Here is a 22,321-nt window from a genome sequence, read left to right on the forward strand (position 1 = left end):
CTTGGTAGAAACCTCAGATTGACTCTTGAAACATGACAGAAGACACAGTAGTTCCGTAAGTTACGGGGGTTGCAGTTACCCAAAAGGATTTATCTGCACCATTATTTTCATTTGTTGTTGCTGGAAAGAAAGTGGTGTGCTTTTTGCTTGCAAGAATTTCAGGAGTCACCCTGTAACAGCCACCAAGTTCAAAGTGAGCACAAGTGTAGTCTAGAAAATAACAGAGTTTTGGGAAAAAAAAAAAAAAAACAAAAAAACTAAAACATCAAAAACATTTTGAGAACAGATATAACAGAAAAAGCGTGTTTTTTTTTTTTTTTTTTTTTTTTTTTTTTTTTTTTGTGTTCCAGTGTGTCAGATAGCTGGAGGAAAAGAGAAAGGAAAAGGAGTAAAATTAATTATGTAGGATAGTTGCTTTGCAGCATCCTTTTTAGTCAATTGGTAGTAATTGACACTATTTCTGCCAGAGTGTATCCCTAAGATATTCTTAGCCACACCTGGAAGCATTAACATTTTAGGCAAACACATTCTTTGCAATAGCAGATAGTGAAAAATGTCTCTTCTCATTTCATATAAAGCAACGTGAATGGAGGTTCATATTTTTTTTTTCTGCAATACATGCCAGAGGGAAGAAACTGCTGCTTTTCACTGCAGCATTACCCTGAAAGGTGTGATACAAGAATGCATGTAAAATACATTGTGTTGCTTAGCCTGACCAAAACACAAAATCACTTTCAGATCTAGGTCAGTCTTATTATCATATGCATACTTACAACTTTTTCTTTATTATGAATCTACTGAAATCTTTTTTTTTTTTTTTTTTTTTTTTTTTTTTTTTTGCAGCTGGCCTTTTAACTGAGATTTTAAGAACTGGGGAGAACTGGGGTCTGAGTTCTTGTCTTTGATCTGAAGTTTGATCCACAGATCACTTCATCTTAAATGTGTACTTACTTTCCCTTTTTCTTTCTTTTCCTTTTTATTTCTTCTCTCTTTATTTTTCCTTCTCCTGTTTCCTATTTTTTTTTCCTTTTTCCTTTTCTTTGCTACAATTTTTATTTGAACCAATAATTCTCCTATGGAACCGAGGAACCATTTCTTGACAACACTGGTACAGTTTCAATAGAAGTTCTTCATTCAGAAAAATTGCTGTTTTTAAATTACAACAAACCAAATCAAAACATATGCACACACAAAACTGTTGAAAAAAATATGATCCGCTTGGATTATAGTTGAATTACTACTGTGTTGATATTTAATTGTAAATGTGTACCGACTCCCTATTTAATCTGAAGTACAGTAGATTAATATATGAAAGTAATTCTCTTTGTTTTTGATGCTACTTACTAAGCTCATTACAGGCATTCTTAAAAAATATATTTACATATTTGTATATATATCTAAATTTAAAGATATGTTTATATAATATAAATTTATATTTATATATAAATTTATGTAGATATATTTATATAGATATATTTATATATCTTTAAACTTCTAGTTAAAAGAGCCTTACTAAGTTGGGAGTCATGTATTTCTATAACATAAATTAGTGGAAATAAAAGAAAGACAAGGCTAAGTCTGAATTCTGTAAAGCTGGGGGCTAAGGTTTAATGTTACATTTCACTGTTTATTGCATAAGTTGCATTATCACATTTAAGCTGAGGATGCTGTCAGACCTTGCAGGAGAAGCAAATTCTCATCTTCTGAACTGTCAGATACTGCTTTAATTAAGCTACAAAGCAACTCTTCTCTAAATAAAAAATTGCAGGTGTCTCTTCTCGCATTTCAGATCTAAGGCTCAAATTGACAATGTAAAGTCAGGGTGTTGCCAGGTCCTATACAACTGGTTTTATAGGCTAGACGATTTGTGTGTATATGTGTGAGAGAAAGAGTCAGAGAACAGTTTGGATAATAGACGATAATGGGTTCAAGAAGAGCTTTGTCTCCAGGATAATCTTACTAATGAGGAAGTTAAGTAAGAATAATGATATTTGGAATCATGTTACTTAAGCTTTTCTTTATTTCTTTGAAATAATAATCACAGTTTTATTTTACCAGAAACTATGACTAATTTTTCATATTTCAGAAACAGATTTTTCATTAATACATTTAATGACTGAACAATTAAAGAATAGGAATAAAATTGTCAAAGAGCAGGAATAGAACTGAAAACCTTTGGAACTATGTTTTGAATATTTGCAGATCTCCATAGATGGCAGGAAACAGGAATGTGAACAGTATGTGTCTTAATGTGCGTTTGAAAACAGGTCTCTTGAGGGATAAAAAAGCTACTTTGAAATTTCTGAAAAAAAAGTGGGAAGAAAAAAAAGAAAATGATACAGTTTCAGTCAGATTAACATAAGGTCATAAATCTTATTTGGATAATTCTCATCATTTTGAAAGTAGATAATACAGATGAATGTAAAATGTTAATTAGATGTTACACTTATTATGTTTTCAGGAAGATCTTTACCTGAAAATTGTTGAAGAGCAAGAACAGCTTAATGTATGAATATCTGTTTTAAGATCTGTTGGGCATAAAAGTGAAGTATATAGCAGTGCAACTCATGAATTAAAGGAAAGGATTTTTTTATTTTTAATTATTGCCTTCTACATGTCTGAGGCACATGGATCTGCTGTTGGAAAGTGCTGCTGCATTAATGCACCCTCTTTCTCCTGTCCCCTCCACTCCTCCCACTGACATCTGCCAGCAAAGTCTGACCTCAGTAATATCTTGTAAGGTGGCATTTAAATGCTCAAGTTACAATGAAAGAGAGCAATTAATAATCATGATGACATTTTTAATTTGTAATTATGGAAAATTACATTGCACGGTAAAGAATACAACATGTAGGTTTTATTCATTTAATTATAATTTAAACAGCATTGAAAATAAACCAAAAAAAAAAATCCACCAAACCCTTGTTGGTAATATGAAATCAAATGAATTGAAACCTAAAGGTTTCTTTGTAAGCAGCTTTTACTCTGGAAAAGTATACTACAAAATCTCATTGGTTCTTCAAAACAAAACAAAGGACAGCTTCAAAAATAAAAAATAATAATAATAATAAAAAAAAACAGTTCTCTCTTTCTTAAAAGAAGTGTTTACAATGTGTTTGAGTTTTGAGTTTTAGCTTTTAATTAGCTTGTATATTTTTTCGCACAATTATTTACAGGATTTTTCATGTTTTATATCAATTTAAATGGAGAGGGAATTAAATAGGGAATATGTAATGAGATTTAAATAACTGAGGAAAATCAAATCAGCTAAGTTTGGGCTATTATATAAACTACAATTCAGGATGTGCTATAATACTGTTTGAACACTTATTCTTTAGGGATTTGTTCTATTCTCTTCTGGTATGTGAGGGCTTCTTCTGCATAAAAAGTTTGGTTTGTATTTCTACATCCCAGTTTTGCAGTAAATTCTGTGGTGTATATGCAGAAATGGGTCCCATGGATGATAATGAGACTGAGCACATGTGCTATAGCAACAAATAATAGGATTCTTTACAGTATGGAGCTGTTTGCTAACATACACTGGTAAGGATTATTTTACGTATCCATAGAAGTACTTGTTTGTAAGACAACCATAATACTAAATTTCAAAAAAACTATTCTAAGTACAAAATTTACGTAGTTTGGAGTGCTGTTAATCTCTCAGACCTAGATAAGTTAGCACACTTATGTTGTCTGGCATAGAAACATCATTGTATACACATGAACATGTATCGTTTATTGAATATCTGTGACAAATTTGAAATCCGTATATGCCTAGAGATGATACAGTTTTAAATGCAGAATGTGAAATTGCAGTTGACAAGGGAGAAAAACTGAATAATGATAGTATAGATGAGATTGTACTGAAATTTCCATACACCTTGACCTTTACAGTAAGTTTTTAGATGATGTGGACTTACCCCTAAAACAGTAATTCAGTATTTTGCATTGAACAACAGTAGAATTACGCTATTTGAGAATCTTATCTTTATTTTCTGGCCATAATTTCAGATGCTTTGTGTCATACAAGAGAGTACATTTCCTAGAAGGCCTATAATGCAGAACAATGCCTTTTGTACATAATTACATAGAGTGAGGAATGGCTCTGCAGTAAATAACTTTCTGGGCTTTTCTTCTGATACAGGCTTCCTCAGGTTGGTCTTTTAAAAGATCAAAGTTCCAGTGGACACTGGATCTGGGTTTATCTCCTCTATTTCAAGGTAGTAGGAAAAGTTTACATGCAAAGCTTTCCCTGGTCAATACACAGCAAGTGTACTTCTTTCTCTATTTGTTGTCCTGTGAGATCTCAAATCTGTGAGAAATAATATGTTTGGGCTAGAAATCAATTGTCTATAGATGCAGTATAGTTCTAATAAATCCCACTGATTTTAGAATATACCTGGATTTTTACTTGTTACTGCAGCTTCCTAGACTTACCTTCCTTCCCTCCCCAGACTGTGTACCGAGGTTTTGCACCAGTAACATAATTTGCTTAGGATTCATTATATCATCCAATCAGTGCTTTTTCCATGAAAAATTAAAACCAAAAACCAACAACAGCAAAAATAAAGAAACCCAAACCTGTTCAATAAGCTAATTTCTGTGTTAAGACTGAGAGGATTTTGGTACAGTGTTGTGTTTAACCTATGTAAAACAAATCTGACAACTTGATTGTTTAAAAAGCAGAACGAGCAGTATCTCTGTGACAGTGTCAAATGTGCTATACCTAGAAACAGCATTTTTGAAAAGTAAACATACCAAGAATTAGCAAATATAACCTCCTATTCCATATTGGAAAATATTTTCTTTATGAGACTTTTGACTAGGTCTATGATAAGATAGAAGATAACACTAACATATAAGTTAAAATATAAAGATTCAAATACATATTTAAGATTCAGTTCCTAAGCTAATTTAAGTATTATTGCTTAAAAAAAGCATAAATAGTGCTTTCTGTATAAAAGCAAGTACATATATGACTATCCAAGGTAAATTTTTTTTCTGGTTGCAAATGAAATATATCAGATGATTAGTCTGAAGAGATGTCCATCTGCTGAAATAAGCTTAAATATTTTTAAACTGTCAGCCTGGAAAACCATTCAGTTTAAGAAGAATTTCATTTTATTTAAACGCTGTGAAACATTTAAATTGAAGTAAAATGTATGTTTGGCAATATTCACTATTCTAGATTGACTAGAACTGTTAGGAAGCAAATGAAATTAAATAATAAGTGAATAACAAACATAACACCTTTCTTTACCTAAAGTAAGGAAATTTGTAGACTGCTTAAATTGATCATTCTGATTTCAGAGTCCTTCCTACTTTCAAAATATGATTTGCTTCTAAGAACAGTATCTTTTAATCTCCTGAATCATTAGTCATTCTCTTTTGTGATTTTCTTGCTTAAGTAATTTTATGCGTAGTCCATAGCCTACTATTACGGATTAGATGGATAGTTGGAGTTTTCTCCAGGTGAGCTGACTGTAACCATTATAGCTAATATTGTCAAAATTTTATAATGACTTATTATAGCTACATCAAATTTTATGACTCCTTACATGTTGAGAAAAAACCTTCAGACGCCTGAATTAAAAATTCCTTTACATTTTGGGCAATGTCAAATATGAGACATTGTGTGAGAAAGCTGAGAAAATTGTATCTTAGTGGTGCATACAAATTTCTTCTTAAGGCTCTCCTTTTTTGTTCTGTGATTTGCATCAGTGCTTCCCAGATACAGTTGTGCCTACATCTGAATATTTTTGTCATATCTGGGCAAATCTAGTTCAGTCACTTTTGAAGAGGCAAAGAAAAGAAATACTTTCCTTTCACTTTGGGTAATACTTTGTAAGGTTAGCAGGAGAAGGACAGCTTTGGTATTACTGGATTCATGCAGATATGAAAGGTAGAAAAAGGTTGAGATATGACCTTGTTAATGAGGTGTCTGGGTCAAGCCTCTGCTTCATCCAAAGAAATTCCTTTAACCTTCATCCAAAGATATTAGGCACTATTACAGTTTCATGCAGTACCTAATATTTCTTTAAGGTGTGTTTTTATTTCAGGAAACTTTTGGTCTAGTATCAGGCACGATGAGGATGAGCATAATGGATTTAGGATGGTACTGTTTGAAATTGTTAAGAATTCTTGACAATTCCACAGAAAATGAAGCTTTCTTTCTACTCCTTTATTTTTTAAAAAAGCAGTAGTTTTACCTTTGAAAATTTTATTGTGCTTTTTTTTTTTTTTTCTCTTTCTTCTATGTTATTTGAGGCTATAATCACAGAAATTAAAAATGCTGTAAACTAATCAGTCAGATGAGCAAACCACCAGCAAAGCCAAACCAAACCAAATGAGACAAAATGAAACCAAACAAACCCACATTACACTACATTTTATGCAAGAGAATAAGATACTTTCATCCTTATCATTAAGAACCACTTCCTAACTCCAGGAGTAGAAGACCAACATTTCAATGTTGCCAGTTTCCCAAATAAGAGCACAATGTGTCTGACTTCTCCAATCTTAGGGTTCTACATAATAGGGCAAAGTACAAAAGAACCTGCTTTTCCACTTACCAAAACCAATTAATCTGTTTTCCAGTATTTCTTGAGAATATAAGCCTAACAAGATTTAAATAAATAAATAAATAAACTTAAAATGAGCATTCTGTAGATTTCTAGAAAATTCTAAACCTTTAACAATCTACCAGAGTCCTTCATGTTTCAGGTCTCTTAATTTAAGATTCAGATTGACTTCTGAATATCATCTCCGCCATGTAACATGCCAGTTAAACAGGGCTGCGGAAGGAATTCTTCCCTGTGGGCAGGATCCATGAGGTTTTGTTAAGTGCAACTCAGGTCAATTGCAGTCAAAGGCACAAGGCTGAGTTGGCTGCCTCAAACTTCCAGTCTGCTGAGGTACTGCCATCTTTTGCTTTAAGGTATACTTGCACTATGACATTCTTGACATGTCTGTCTGGTTTTGCCTTTTTTTTTTTTTTTTTTAATATATATATAATTATGTTTTAGCTTTCTTGTGTTTCTTTTTGCTGTTCACAATTTAATTCAGATGATAATTTTCAGTAGGTAGGTCTAGCTGAAATAAAAGAAAACATACTTACTGACGGGGTGCTAAATTTGTTGGTATAGTTTATTTTCTTTATAGAGAAGAAGCGTACAAGACTAAAAAAAATGAAGTAACACCAGATGTGCAAGTGACATGAAGAAAATGCTCAGGCAATTTTGAGATGGGATAATGCTTTTTGATTGTGTTCTTTGAGCTAGAAGGTGGCAATTAGATTTTCATACACAGAAAAGTGTGAGACATCCTAATTAAACACCTTTTGGTGGAAGTCATCATTGATCAACCCAAACTGCTTGTAGTAGCTCTCAAATGTGTCACCTGTGAGGGTAACACTAGAAAAGTGTCTCTTTATTTTTATTTTTATTTTTATTTATTTATTTTTTAATTGGAAGGAAATTGTGATTTGAGTGTTGATTCAAGAGTGAACATTATAGACTGTCATTAGTCACTAAGCCAGTCAATCAAATAGATTTTAAGCATAGCTATAGATCATGTATCGAATCATAAAAAAGGGGGGGGGGGGGGGGGGGGGGGGGGGGGGCGGGGGGGAATAACTAGAAGGAAAATGGGATGGATTCACCCAGAAGAGAAATCATACAGATTTAGGCTATATGAGCACCTGACACATAGTTTTGTGTGATTTTGGTCAAATTATTTAACCTCTCGGCTTTATTTTCCTTTATAAGGGAAATACCCTTAACAAAACTTACTTCACAATGGCTGTGAAAGGATATTGAATACTTCTGTAGCCATGACAATATGCAACATTAGTATTTAATCTGTAGGTTTTGAATTGAAAAATAATACCTTTTCACATACAAGACCATTTTTAAGATCTTACAGAATGAATTCTCTTATTTAACATGTTAATGGTATCCCTGAACCACCTTACATTTTCTTTATAATCACAAGAATACCCAGAAATGCCCTGTACTGCCTAGAAGGAAAGAATTTATTTATTTATTTATTTATTAATCTGACATATGACAGAGACATGACAAGAGATGCTAAAGAGAAATAATGCCTGAAGCAATTCATGGCTATTGGTGATCACTGAATACAGAAGAAGAGTAGCTCTGGTTATAAATTTCATCATCTCACATACACAGGGCTTGAGACAGCAGGAGGGAAATCTCGAAGACAGTGCAAGTCCTCACATGAACTGCAATAGGGTCAGCATTTCATCCTAAGAGAAAAGTTTTTATGGAACTTGGCGACCCCAAGAGATATTTGCACATTTGCTGAAATGCTTAATATACTAATATAGATCTTTTAATAGCTATCCCTACGCACATATACTTAATATTTATATACCTTACGTTTGCCTAGAGCTGGATGAGAATTTGTAACATCCACTAAAAACTTCTCATGTTATAGGTTCAGCAATTTTTGCTTTACAGCCTTGCAGCTATATTAAGAGAAGACTTTTATTTGATGGAATGGAAATGGTTGGGAACATAAAAGAGCTGAGTTTCTTCCACATTCAAAGCAAATGGGAGGATACTACAGAGGCTAAATAGACTGAAGAAAGCTAGAGGGCACCATTTTAAGAGTTCACCTCTTACAAGTGTTTTTTATTTTAGAATCTGAAAGTTTGCTGTTGGAGGGTAAGAAAATAGTAAATCCCATGTAGACCTCTCTAGAAGAGGAATTAAATTGACCGAGGACATGAATTGTTTTTAAAAGTATCACATGGCAATGCTTGAAAGTAAAAACTTGAACCTGTAGGTATAGAGAAGGCTGGGAGTGCAATGCCTCTTTTAAAAATATTTGGGAAAGTTTAAAAGAATTATTGTAATAAGAAAGAAGTGAAGGAGATCTGGATTATCTTGTAGGTGAAATGATAAAGGAGCTGTTGCAAAAACACAACTTTGTTTCTCACAGGAAGAAAAAGCATAGTTCGTCAGAAGGGTGAAGGATTTATAGGACATTACACATTAAAATGGTTATGCAATACGATTGGTACAGGTAGAGGAGAAAGAGGTAGAGAAGCAGCACTGTAAAAGAGAAGGAAAGAGAAAAACCTGGATCACTGTGTTGTTAGATTAGGAGCTCAGGGCTGCCCTGTGCCACCTGCTGTCGGTTCCAGCTGGCTCAGCAACAGATAAAATGGCTGTCGCCCATATGCCTCAACTGGAACTAGTCAGAGGAGGCCAGGACACCTCTGCCAGAAGGTGTTGTAGAGCAGGTGGTGGCTGCTGGGCCAGGCTGGGAGGTGCCCAGGCAGGGAAGGGGCTCTGCAGTGTGCAAGGGAGGCAAAAGAGAAGGGCAGAGGGGGACGAGGAGACTCCAGGCCTGTACAGTGCTGTCTCCTGAGGGGCTGCAGTCCATGGGGCTACCTGTGGAGGAGCTGTTGAGTGAGAGGCCAGGAGCAGCAGTAGAAAAGGAACATGTTACAACCTGACCAGAGTCTTCTGTGGCACCTTCATCATGAGGCCTAAGAGCGGCAGGTGGGTGGGAGGCTTTATGGAGGGGCATCCTGAGTGAAGCTGAGGTGTGTTTCTGAAGAGTTTTATTGTCAGATTTCTCAATACAACAATCAGTAATCAGAAGTTTGCATTGATTGTCAATAAAACAAATGAAGCGTAATTTCCTGAATTGGGACAGTTTTGGTTGCTCGTGACAGATACTGAAAGAAAAAATAGGAAGAGATTAGGCAACATAATTTTGGGATTTATGAAGGAAAAACGCTTCAAATAAGTTTGGAAGGTCACTACTGACAGAAACTGTTGAATGATCAGATTTTATTATTTGACCAGGAAAAGTGATGAGGTAATTGGAAGAGCTGACTGGAGGGTGAAAGCTGTAAACCAAATAATAAAGAATTGAAGCAAAGGAAAGAGACTTCAGGGAGTATATACACCTATTTCTCTAGGTATATGTTTGGAGAGAAAGAGCACAAGATATGTTAGGTAGTAATTTAAAATTTAAAAGCAGGAGAAGGGTATTGAGTTGTTTTTTTTTTTTTTTTTTTTTAATTTAAATCTTTTCAAGAAGATGGGTCTAAAGCCAATTTTCAGATATTTACTTCGGAATGCTTCATGGTTAATTATTCCAGTGTGCTACAAGGAACACATAAAGCATTATATGGACTTGGAAAAGATAGACCGAGGAATCTTAGTGATGTCCTAGATATATTTATAGCTGAGTTTACTTTACAGATAATGAGTTTTAAAGCTACATGGTAATTTTTTGTGTTATTTTAAAAGGGATGTGGGGGAAACTAATGATTTTTATGTCCCATTAGAATGCTTCACTCCCATACCTAACAACAGCACCCTCTGGCTCCTTGCAAGTTCATTTTGAGAAGGAAGGTTGACAACAAAAAATTCTGCACATCAGTAGGTTTTATAGTTAAATATTACTTTCTTACAATCCCTGTACAGCTGCAGACTATTTAGGATAGCTTTGGGATATCCATTTCCAACAGTAATGGCATGATTTCCAACCAGTGCAAAGCTAGGTGTAGAACTGGTTGATGTTTTGGTGTGTTTCCAGTGTGGTTGTTACAGCAGGTGTATTTATTGCCTCTATGGGGGAAAAAAAAAAACTTTGTTTTGCCATTTGCTTATAGAAGATCGCTTTCCATTCTACAGTTCATTTCCTGAGTTTTACACAGGACTCTGTTTAAGCACTTTTTATTTCTTTTGGCTAGAATTCTTCCATTAGAGAAATATTGCCTGAAAATAGCATGCAGTTTAAATGTACAATTTGTTTCTGCTGTTGCCAACAGTAACACATTTTCTTTGGCTTTTGCCCACCAACTGTTGATCAGATCAAGTTGATTATTCAGCAGCTCTAGCCTACCACCTGCTCCATTTTTTCCTTGACATGCAAAACTGTTGATATACTGTCTTGCCTTGTAAAAGCCATATTTGTTATTCAGCTTTTTTTGTGTGTGTGTGTGTGTGTATTTCTTCTTTCTGAGAATTGGATTCATTCTTTTAAACAAACTTTTAATCCACCAAATTCGGTAGGTGATGCTAGTTTATACATCTGCAAATCCAAGAGGATAGATGTGTGTTTTTTTTTTTTTTGTTTTTTTTTTTTTTAAGTTCACATTATGGTTATACTATTTAAGCTCTGGATTATATTGTGAATAAGGTTGCATATTTCCTAGGCCCATTTCTGGAAATGCTAATGCGGATTTAGTGCTATTTTCTAAGTTTTATTATAAATCATTAATTACTTTGAAACTTATCATGCTGTTTTAGGTTATGTATGTGTCATACATAAAATAATTTCCTCCTATTCCACAGAGGAAGAGGTGGTAATAACGTCTGCTCCCTCTTGCTATTTGTTGAAATTCTGGACTTTATTCCTTTTAATGTATATGCCTATCCAATTCTGAGAGAGTTTAAAGCTGTTTCTGATGTGGCCAAAAGAGACTTGTCTCTTCAACATATTCTAAGTTGCCAGTTTTCTGATCTTCTTTTGGGATTGTAACAACATGATATCTATGTGTTTTTCAGCACACAAAGTGTGAGTAAATCCAGAACTCACTACACATCTTGAAATGCAGTGTTCTGTACCTGGTTGTACTCTACTTCTGTGAATTGCATTAACTAACAGAATGCTACAAAAAAACAAACAGACAAAAAAGATAAACAGCTATTGGAATGAAGTCGTGATATATTATAACTAAACTTCTATAATTAATTGGTATAACTTGTATACGACATTTCTTTATTTTTTTTTCCAATTCTATTATAAGATAATTAGCCAAAATGAAACTGTTGTTGCATCCTCTATTTGTTTAAATGTAACTGACTTTGCAGAGTTTTTCTTGCATAAGTGATGCAGGACTATATCGTTGTGTTCTTCTCCTTGCCTTTAGTAAGGTTGTGTTTACTTGATTTATTCATTTTCCTCCTTTTTTCTTTGAAATTAGGCAGTTGGATGTGTATTTCAGTTGTGTCTGTTCCCATTTGGATCATATTCAGATTTTAGTGGCACTAGAAGCATGTATACATTTTAAGCAGTTTAGTTTTTGTTGTTAGTTTTTTTTGTTGGTGGTGTTCTGTTTTTTAACTAGAAGCACAATGAATTGTTAAAGGAGCTGTGAAACAAGCTGAACTGCATCTATGTTCATTTATTTCATTTTTTGTTTTTCTTTAAGATAGAGGAAAATTACATAGGTGACTTTTAAGAACACTTGTTTTGGAGTCAGTTTAGCTGTTTCTAAAATAAATGTATGTAGTCCTGATTTCTCCCTGTGTGGCTAAAAACTATATGTATACTACAGTTGAAAAAGTGGGGTAACAAGGCATGCCTACTCAGTGTATGTGTCATCTTCTAATCATGGCTGTGAAGTTACCAGCTCAGTTGTGAAGCTTGAAAGTTTCCTAAGGCCGGCAGTGAACTGTAGCTGGTGGTGTTATGCAATTTGTGATTTGTCAGAGCAGTTGGCAATTTCAGTCTAATGGTTTCAGCATGTGTCCTTCACTTCAAGCTTGTTTAAAAATATAACACTAATGTGCCTTGCATTTAAGGCAGATGAATTATTAGAGTGAAAATGTAATAAAAACCTCTAAGGGCTTGAAACATCAGTGAATGAGAAGGATAAATTGTATGTTAAAAGAAGCGATCTTTTACTGATTCTATAAACTACTAACAAAATTTCACTGCTAGATGTCAGGCTGCATTTGACAGACTGTTTCTTACTCTCCTTTTCTGATAGTTTTCTTCATGTTTTTTTCTACAGTTCTCTCTCTTCCTCCCCCATCTACTGAAATATTTTGGCAGTATCAAGCTGTCATGATCTTGCAAGCTTCTCAAATGTCCTAATTCTACACATCCTAGAAATATACTCAGACTTGCAAACTGAACCTCCTTCCTCCCTTCCTCTTCCCATAAGTGTGGAAAGTATGGAATTAACAAACTACTCTGAGAATTTCCGAGGTTCCTTGTTGCTGTTTAGCAATAGATGAACAGAAATGTTTTGTACACTCATTCTGCAGCATATTAAATTGGTATGCTATTTCCTAAGTCAAATTTCCTCCCAGTCATGGTGAACAAATTTATGGACCTCTGTCTGTTGTTGTGGCTGCATTTGTTTTATCCTGTTCTCTGGTTCTCAGAAAGGTGCCCTTCAGAAATGTTTTTGCACCTTATCCGTCTATCACACTGCTGGCTCATGTATGGTTTCCTTTCACCTAGTACCACTTTTCTTACTAGTTAGGTTTGTGAACATCAGAGATCAAGCTGAGGTGGAAACCAGTAAATTTCCAGACAGCTACTGAATGGTATGGGACAGACACCCCCCCCCCCCCCCCCCCCCCCCCCCCCGCAACATTCACCAGTTGTCCATTTACCTAGGTGTGTACCCATCCATACTGCTTTCCTGGGAGTTTAAACGTGTGCCTGTTAGCTATTTTATTTTATTTTGGCTTCCGCCCTGGGAGCAGAGCTTTGTTTTCAGGACAGAATCAACGATTGTTTGACCTTAACTGTACCTCTGACTACTAAAGATTTTTAGATTCTTACTAAATCTTACTAAGAATTCTACTATAGTATATGTAAGTGTCTTTCAGCACCCTTTAAGCAGTAGAAGTATGGGAATTTTGTCACATTTGCTTTCTCTGTTGGATCATTTGATACCACTAACTAAATTCTTAAATCTGCATAAGAGAAAAGTAGTAGTAGGAGAGAAGATTTCTATTTCATATTTTAGAGAAGGGTGGCTTTTACGTAGTGGAGAAATGTTACTGTGACAAATGGCCTTTTGCTTTTATCCTTTTTGACTTTTCATATCTTCAAGTTTTTTTCAGGGACAGATGATTGTGCACTACCTTAGATGTCAAACCCCTATGTGAGACATACTTGATTAGGTCTCCCTATTCCAGTATTTGCTATTAAAATCAATATGATTATTCATGTCAGAATGTATTAACTTCATCTGCAATATTGTAATCTTAAACATTCTAGGTCAGATTTGGCTTCTCGCTGATTTCTGACCTTATTGAGACCAGTGACTTAATTTATTTTGGGTCTACTGCTTGCTTCAGAATTGTGTATCTGCTAGAAGGGTAAAATTTCTCTGTGGAAAATCACTCTTCACTCATCTAATTAAACAATATGAATAAAGATTGGCTTGAATTATAAACAACATTTTTTTCACTATAGTTGCTAAAAGATACAGAAATCCTTTAAAGCCCTATCTTCTAAATATATGGAAGATAATAAATTCTTTCCATTGGATTTCTTTTCAGCTGACATGGCAACCTTGTGTTAGATGTGAGGCGATCTTTTTATAAAATTTTTTCTAACCTAAACTACAGAAAATTCTAGCACTTTAGGTTGTTAGTAATAGTTAATAATCGAAGACAAAATTTGCAGCATTATTTTGAATTATGGTCCAGAGTATAACATCATTTTTTTCAAAAATGTTGTGAACTGCTGATTAGATTGTGTTAGATTACGTATAAATTTATGTCAGTAATCTGTATGAAGAGTGCTTTGGTAAAGCTCACAATGTCAGCAGACCTCTCATATGCCCTTTTTCTTTATGAATATGACTCATCTGCTGCTTCCGATGACAGAAGTAAAACTGGCTCCAGACAATGGCTGGGGAATATTTCATACAAGGTTTATGCTGAATACAGGAGATCAATTATAAACATCCTTTGTCTGTGACCTTATCTGCTTCAGATGTTCTCATTAACAGACCATAGATCAGCCTGTCATCGTATGGCACAGCAGATGCCAGAGTGAGAGAGAGGCTGTGACTCTGCAGTGTAAATACATGAAATAAAACCATGCTGGAGATCAGCACAAAACATACACCTACTGCCAGTCACCATATAAAAACCTTAAAAAAACAGGTATGCAGAAAAGGGAGATTTTGCCATGCTCTGAGTAAATATATTGTCTTTGATGCTGTAGTGTAAAAACAATAACAAAAAAAAAAAAATCCTATCAACTTCTAATTTCTCAAACAGTTGCTGCAGGATTACTTCAGCAAATATGTTTGAAAGTAGTTATGCACAAATACAATACAGCTGCTGACATGCTACGTAGAACACTTTGACTTACCTCACATTTAATCAGATGAAGTCTAGAAAACATGATGCAAATACCACTTGTATTACTGTGTGCTCATTTTCTCAGTATGTTATTTCTCTGTCATAGAGATAAAAATGTTTTAAAGGAGACATAAATTATATATACAGTAGATTTGTGTTAAAAAGAGCACTTTGCCCTAGCCCTCTCTTGATTTTGTCTGGTGTTCTTGCCTGGATTTAAATACAGGTACCTGTAATATAGGTTCATTCACAGACTCTTGTTTTTGTTTCTTGTGTTGTGTTTCAATTTTGCTGCTTCCTGGAATGTTAGCTATTTGAAACACCAGAGGGCATTCAGCTATAGGATCAAACTAACATCATATCATGTATGTGTGTGTTCCGTATTATAGGAAAATTATCTCAGAGTTTGTAAACAGTTTTTTTTTTTACACTTCTGTATGCATTTCGAGTTTGCTGTGTCTTATTTTATATATGTTACAAGTTATGACTATCCTACCTATAAAATCAGTGCTTGGATATTTGTGCTGTATCCTAAAATAAATAGTCATAATTTGTACAAACTGGGGGGATGATAGCAGCAAGTTGAAGACAAAGGAGAAATAAATGTTATTGGCATTCACAGTTCATTATGGTAGTTAAAGAAGGACTTGTATAAAGCAATCATTCTATAAGCAAGAACAGTAAGTAAAGTTTGGTGCATCTTAATCTTTGAATCCAGTTTGGGTAGAGAAACACCCCTTACTGTTCACTGGTATCACACCGAACTTCCTAGAGTAAGATGGGCTTCTAAGGTAATACCAAAGATGAAGTAATAAGTAGTAATAATGAGCAATCATAAATTAAGGAAGAGAGAAATAAAGAAAGGAAGGAAGGGGGAAAGAAACGGAAAAAGAAAGAAAAGAGAAAAAGAAAGAGAAAAAAGAAAGGAAGAGAAAGAAAACTGGCGATCCAGTTACATTTCTTATTTCTAAGACTCAGAACTGTACAAAGAACGGGAGTTGTACATAGGCAGCTGAAGGGGGATACTGCATACAAAATCTCTTGGAAATTTCAGGAAGTGACCACATATTTCTTTATGCTACTGTTCCTTTGTGTCTTGTTAGTGTAAGAATTCATAACTGAGGCCCTCCGGTTCTAAACTGGTGATGGCTTCTGATTTGTACTAGAATCATTTATTTTAGATATGGCTGAAACAAGACAGGGCCAGATGGAGATCCGTAACTGATTCTTGTCAATAATTTACTCTTGACCTAGCAGTGCCTCTCTCTGACAAAAGTATGAATTGTTATTCCAAGTTTGTTTGTACGTTAGCGTAGTTAACCAAAAGTCCTCTCTGTAGAAAATTAAAAACATAATTTCTTCTGTGAACAGTTACTTTAGTGGCAAAGGCTGTATAAACCACAACTGTGTATTAATCTGCACTGTTAGGATTTCTTACACTGTTGCAATTTTACTTTTAAATTGTGCTTTCATTTCTGCAGTTCTTAGAGGAAGTGCCTGAATTGGGGTGTATGGTTTAATGATCTGTGCAAGTATTGAAATTCTGGTTACACTTACACTGAGGATTATGACCTTTATGTAAAGGAATACAACGGTACATAAGGCAACAGTCTTTATTTGGAGTAGGGAAATATGAATTATCCTGGAAACTTTTGTGGTACTGCATTAGCAATCAAAATATTTTTAAAGAAAAATCAGGAAGAGCGGATCTTAAACCTTGTGGTTACATTTTAAATCAGCAGAATTACATACGTGTTTGGTACAATCCAAAACATTTTATGGTTGGGGATAATCTTAGCAAAACTAAAGTGCTGCAGCTCTGTCAAATCTAGATCAGCTTTTGTACTGGCAGTAATTATGAATGCCCACTTGTCAGGGAGGTCATATACATTTAATGAGAGTTACAAGTAAAAAGGTAATTGTTCCCTATTAACCCCTCCCAGTCCCACTGGGGCTGTAGAAACAAAGACAAAGAAAAATAAACTCATGTGTCATTTATATGGGGGTAATGACCTTGCTATCATTAGCATTCCCAAGCTCACTTTTGGGCTACTGACCTTCCAATTTGCATGTGTTTCTTGTTGAAATCACACCCCTTTGGGCCAAATTGGGTGATCTTTTTATACAGTAGAGTAATGGAAAACTCATGAATAACATAATCCATGAGCATTTGACTAATTATTACTTAAAAAAAAAAAAAAAGAAAAAGAAAAAGAAACCTGCTCCATGCAAGTAAAGACAGTAGAATCGAGTCAAGGGGACAGAAAAGAGTTCTAGTTTAGCCTAATACAGAGTGTAACAGCCAACTGAGATGAAAATACAAATCTTTAAATTTCTGTCACTCTGCATTAAAGCTGTGGTGAAATTTCCACTGGCATGTCAGACACCGTATTCCAGTCTGATACTTTTTTCCCCATTTTTCTCTCCTGTACGTGACCTGTAATTTGTCATCATCTACAGAAGAACAATATTTGTGTTTCAGATGCAGATGTGAAAACTATGTTTAATGCTGCTGCTACAGATACCACTTGTGGCTTTTATCTTGTTTATGCAAGAACTGAATCGAGTACATGGATCATATTTTAAATCAGGATTTGAAGTTTGTTGCATGTTTCTATATTGTTCTGTTCAAGCCTGGTATTTCTGTATTCTCCCTGGATATTTCTCTTATTAAAATAAACTTTTAAATATCACGGATTCGGTACTTTAGAAAGCTTTGTCAAGCTATTGATGTCTAACAACTCTATGCTTACACATTTTTCTAATAGCTTAGGATATCAAGGGGTAGTCAAATACTATTTTCAAGGTAAAATACTTAGTGGAGAGTTGGAAGCACAAAAAAGATTGATTTCATTGTACTGAATATAATTATAATTGGGCCATTAGGTGTAGAATTCTTTGCTGGTTAGGAGGAGGTAAAGATATGACATATGCACATGCAAGTGAAGGCTGGGAGATAAATAGGCCTTCTAGGGAGCTGATCTTTCCAGATCAGATAAAGATTCTTCAGAGCTCTTTCTTTCCATCTGCGCTACGTGAAAGGCTGTCTTTCAGAGTTCGAAACATACACTTGGAATCTAGGGACAAGGCCTTTGAAAATGGTCAGTTTGGAGATTTGACAGGCAGCTGGCTTTTGGGGTAGTTTTTCTGATAATCTTGTAATCCTTTTAAAAGTTAAAGAAAAGTTCATAGGCTGATGCAGTAAATCACATTTGCATCTCTTTGCATCTTTCACAAGTAGTCTTGCTTTAAAGGTAACAATTCTCTTTGAAAGATCTAAGGAAACCCTAGAAGCAGGTAACTCCTGACTTCTTTCAATGTTTGTTTTAAAAAACTGCTTATTTATGGGCAGTGGCTGACTTTCAAGGGATCATTGTTCTCTTATTAATGATCTAAGTATCCTGAATATTCATGAAGATAACAGACTCTGAACAACTGATATTTTAAAAAATAGCAAGGCAGTGAGAAGTTTTCATCAAATTAATTAAATAAATAGAAATAACTGTTTCATTTATTATGGGACATTTATTAATTTGTTTAATTACGGTGTTTTCAAACACCTTGACTTTGACCGTGTCAATCACATTTCATAAATCTAGCATCAGCTCTCTTCAACCCATAGATGGAAGCACCAGGAAGCACTTCAAACCATGATGGAGGCAGCTAGGCATCCTCCAAAAGCACAGGAATAGATGCTACAGCATTTTGTTCGTGTTTGCAGCCAGTTCTTCATGGGCAAGGTTTCTCAATTTGTGTAGTATTTCAGAGTAATTTGAGTATCACTGCCATAATCCCAGAATCCTTGTTCTCCAGCAGACTGTAAAGAGTGGGTTGGTTTTTTTTGTTGTTGTTGTTGTACCTTGAAGTAATCCAGAATGTTTGTTGCGTATTAGTTTTGTTCCTCTGCCCTTTTTCAATAGTGTTTGGTTTCTCATCCTCTCCAACTAAAAAGATGGTATTAAATAGGGCTTCATTCAAGGCCTGAATACATTTTACGGCTGTCATGTTCACAGCGTTCATACAAAGCCACAGAGTGAGAAATGATTGAAGCCTAATATGCAGAATTACTGTTTTGCATGTTGTTTTAGAACCTCTTCTAGTACGTCTTCTGACACATAAAAATAACCACCTCAAAAATTTTAGTATTTGCTAGAGAAACCTATAGGGAGCTGCAGTGGGCCATGGAGTTAAAGATGGTGTTACCTTATTAAACCTGTGCTGTAATGAGACCGAAAATGGGGAGTGTCAGCACACTGCTGTGTTACTCTTCTGTTGTTGTTCTCCAGAGACTCCTCCATCAAAACAGGGAAGGCAAGCCCAGACATTTGCATACTTCAAAAGCAAGCAGGCATGATTTCTTTGAGAGAGATGAAAAATTAGTCTCTCCTTGTGTTGCAGTAAGGGGCATAGGTAATTTGAGTTTGCTTCACAATCTAGCTATTGTTGACATAGTCTTGACTTCTTACTCTGCCTTAACAAAGCACTCTCCCTGTGGACAGATGAATGAATGTCTCAGTCACTAGAGTCCATGTATCTGTAGCAGTTTCTCCTTCCATAGAAATGAAGAACTTCTGAGAACATCTTAGCTTTATGAAATACTTTTTTTTTACTATTTTTGTTTCTAATACTCTTTCCTTGTCTTTCCTAAAAATATCAAAGATGTTACATAGGAGAGAACGATTCTTTTTTTTTTTTTGGATACACAACCTTCTCATCAGCTCTGTTATCTTTTAAAACAAAGCAAAACAACAACAACCACAACAAAACCGACACCAGAAACAAAACAAAAGCCACCTTTTTGATCATGAAATCCTTGCATGATCTGTCCCTGTGATATCCTGCATGTGAACATTTATAGTCGTCTGCTGAAGGCAAGCTGGGAAATCAGAGTACTGTAGTATACTGATCTTTGGGAAATGATCCTGTGTGTTTTTTGCATATGTAACTTACATAGCTATAGAATTATAGGAGTGTTCTGTTGCAGGGGTATAAGGTGCAACTACAATATTCATCCCCACTTTGAGAGATTAAATGATTTACTCATGTGAACGCTCATTTTACAGATTTCTTCTAGTCCTGGCTAAGAGCCATTTTACTGACTATTAATAATTCATATAGCATTTATGGGAATTGTTGATGGAAAAGATGATCTGTTTCAAGGAAACCAATACTGGACTGATATCAAGTTGGCTAGGCTGTAATTCTGTCTCTGACATACAATACTGGCAAAAAAAATTAGGCCTACATTCTGCTCTCACTCCAGCTAAAGTTTTAGATATATTCTGGAAGATTGGTCTAGTAACTGGCACAAAAGTTAAATTGATTGTTACAAAACTGAGAAAAATGCAGAGATTCTTCATGTAGGCAATGAGCAAGACATTACGAGGCTGAATCAGCCTCTTGCTGTACCTATCGTAAACAGATATGGGGGCAACATGCAGTTTTATTAAAATGGTGTTTGTTTGTTTATTTGAGTCAAAGAACACAGACGTTTTTTCATTGATCATTATTGATTCTCTGTCACCAGTTGCTTGTGCTTTCCTATGAGCAAAGCTCTGTAAGCATACAGCAAATGGCAACTTCTCAGTTTGGAAGCTCTTTTAGGACACAAGGAGCTGTAGAAATCCAGGGATGGGGAGGAGCTAAGGAGCTTTACTTTTTTTAATTTGCTTTTAACATTAATTTATATTTTTTAGCTATAATTTAGATTTTAATTTAGCTTTTAATATAGCTTTTAGCTATAATTTGTAGCTCAGATTTGCTGAGAATTTGCTAGTTTTTCACGAAATTGAGGAATATCAGGTGTGGCTGCAGTTCTTCCAATGTGGAATTCCTAGTAATGTTAATACTTATTATAGATCTCTGATCATAATCCATTTATGAGTTTGTAAATTTCAGTTCTAACATATTTTGCAGAGAAGAATCGCAGATCACTGGGTACCTTAAGTTTATGAAGCAGACAGAGAGAAATGAGGGCAGTGTTATCTGCAGCTATTTACTTGTGTAGCAGGTGTCAGTAAGCATCATATCTTGCTTTGTAGTGATACAAAATTATTCTGGTGTATTACCAGAAAACTGGAAATACTGTAGGTATCTAAGGTAATGGATTTGTCCATTGAGGGCAAGGGGAAGTTAGGCTAAATTTTGCAAGTGTAATGCATCAAGTTATATTACAGTTTTGCTTTTGTAAATATGGTACTTGGCTACTGTGGGTGGCAGCTCTGGTTGGGAATGCCTGCAAGATGCTAGTAACTTTGTGAGCTAAAAATCATTTGAATTGACGATAAAACACATAAGAGGGACACTTATTTTCAGACGTCGGAGCACACAATTATATTTTTTAACAGGATGATTTCAAATGAAAAAGAAAGGAAAAGGTCTTAAGTTTTGCTTGGTGATATTTATCAACCTGATAGTTGTTGGGGGGGAGATGGAGTGTCCTTGTGGGATCGGATACTATGGTGGTTGCCATCCTGTGCTGGGGCTGAGATGAGATTCTGACAGCACCACCTCTGCAATTCCAGCTTCCATGAACTTTCCAGTCATACTCCTTTTGGTTGTTAGCAAGAACTGACAATCAACTCAACTGAAAACATGACTTAGACCACCAGTTCGTTTGGGTAGGAACTGATCTGAATATTAAAAGGATTGTTGGGCCTATTGTGCACACACCTTCACAAGTAAAGAATTTTTATCCCTAGTTAGCTCGTGGATACAGCAGTTCTGTTAGAAAAGGACCATGACTATCCAGAAACTGTTATTAATTATAAAATAACTTAGTTCTCAAAGTCACTCACTCAAAAATTAGGACGTGGCTGAGTCCCTGTGAGCTGTGTTCACATCAGGTAGCTCTGCTGCTTGCCTTCTTTGAGGATGGGTGCCTGCCTCCAGGGCTGCAGGCACTGGGGAAGCTGTGTGAGCAAAACTGGAGAACAAGCGTTATGCTTGGCGACTTCTATATTCAGAATTGTAGTAAACTTCTCATATGCATGTGCAAACAGTTATTTTTCAAAGGATTATAATTTTGTTTGAGGAGGAATTTGTAACCAACGCAGTGGATGTCTATACAAGAGACTGATTTGAAAGAGGCTCATCTGATCATTCCTGTGCACTGTCCTTTGCTTCCTGTGGGGCTAAGTGTCTAAACTGGATTTCTTTCAAATTAATTTAAACCGGAAGAATGCCATCCAGGAGCATTACTGATGTTCTCTGGTGGC

The 22,321-nt window shown here is 35.2% G+C and overlaps 1 protein-coding gene across 10 annotated transcripts in view; it reads left to right on the forward strand.

Annotated features, from left to right (window-relative positions):
- The window catches only part of CACNA2D1 (calcium voltage-gated channel auxiliary subunit alpha2delta 1), a 405,950-nt gene that overhangs the window by 172,060 nt on the left and 211,569 nt on the right, over window positions 1-22,321 (forward strand). The window lies entirely within an intron of this gene.

The sequence above is a fragment of the Cygnus olor genome, chromosome 1, assembly GCF_009769625.2.
Source record: "Cygnus olor isolate bCygOlo1 chromosome 1, bCygOlo1.pri.v2, whole genome shotgun sequence".
NCBI classification, from domain to species: domain Eukaryota; kingdom Metazoa; phylum Chordata; class Aves; order Anseriformes; family Anatidae; genus Cygnus; species Cygnus olor.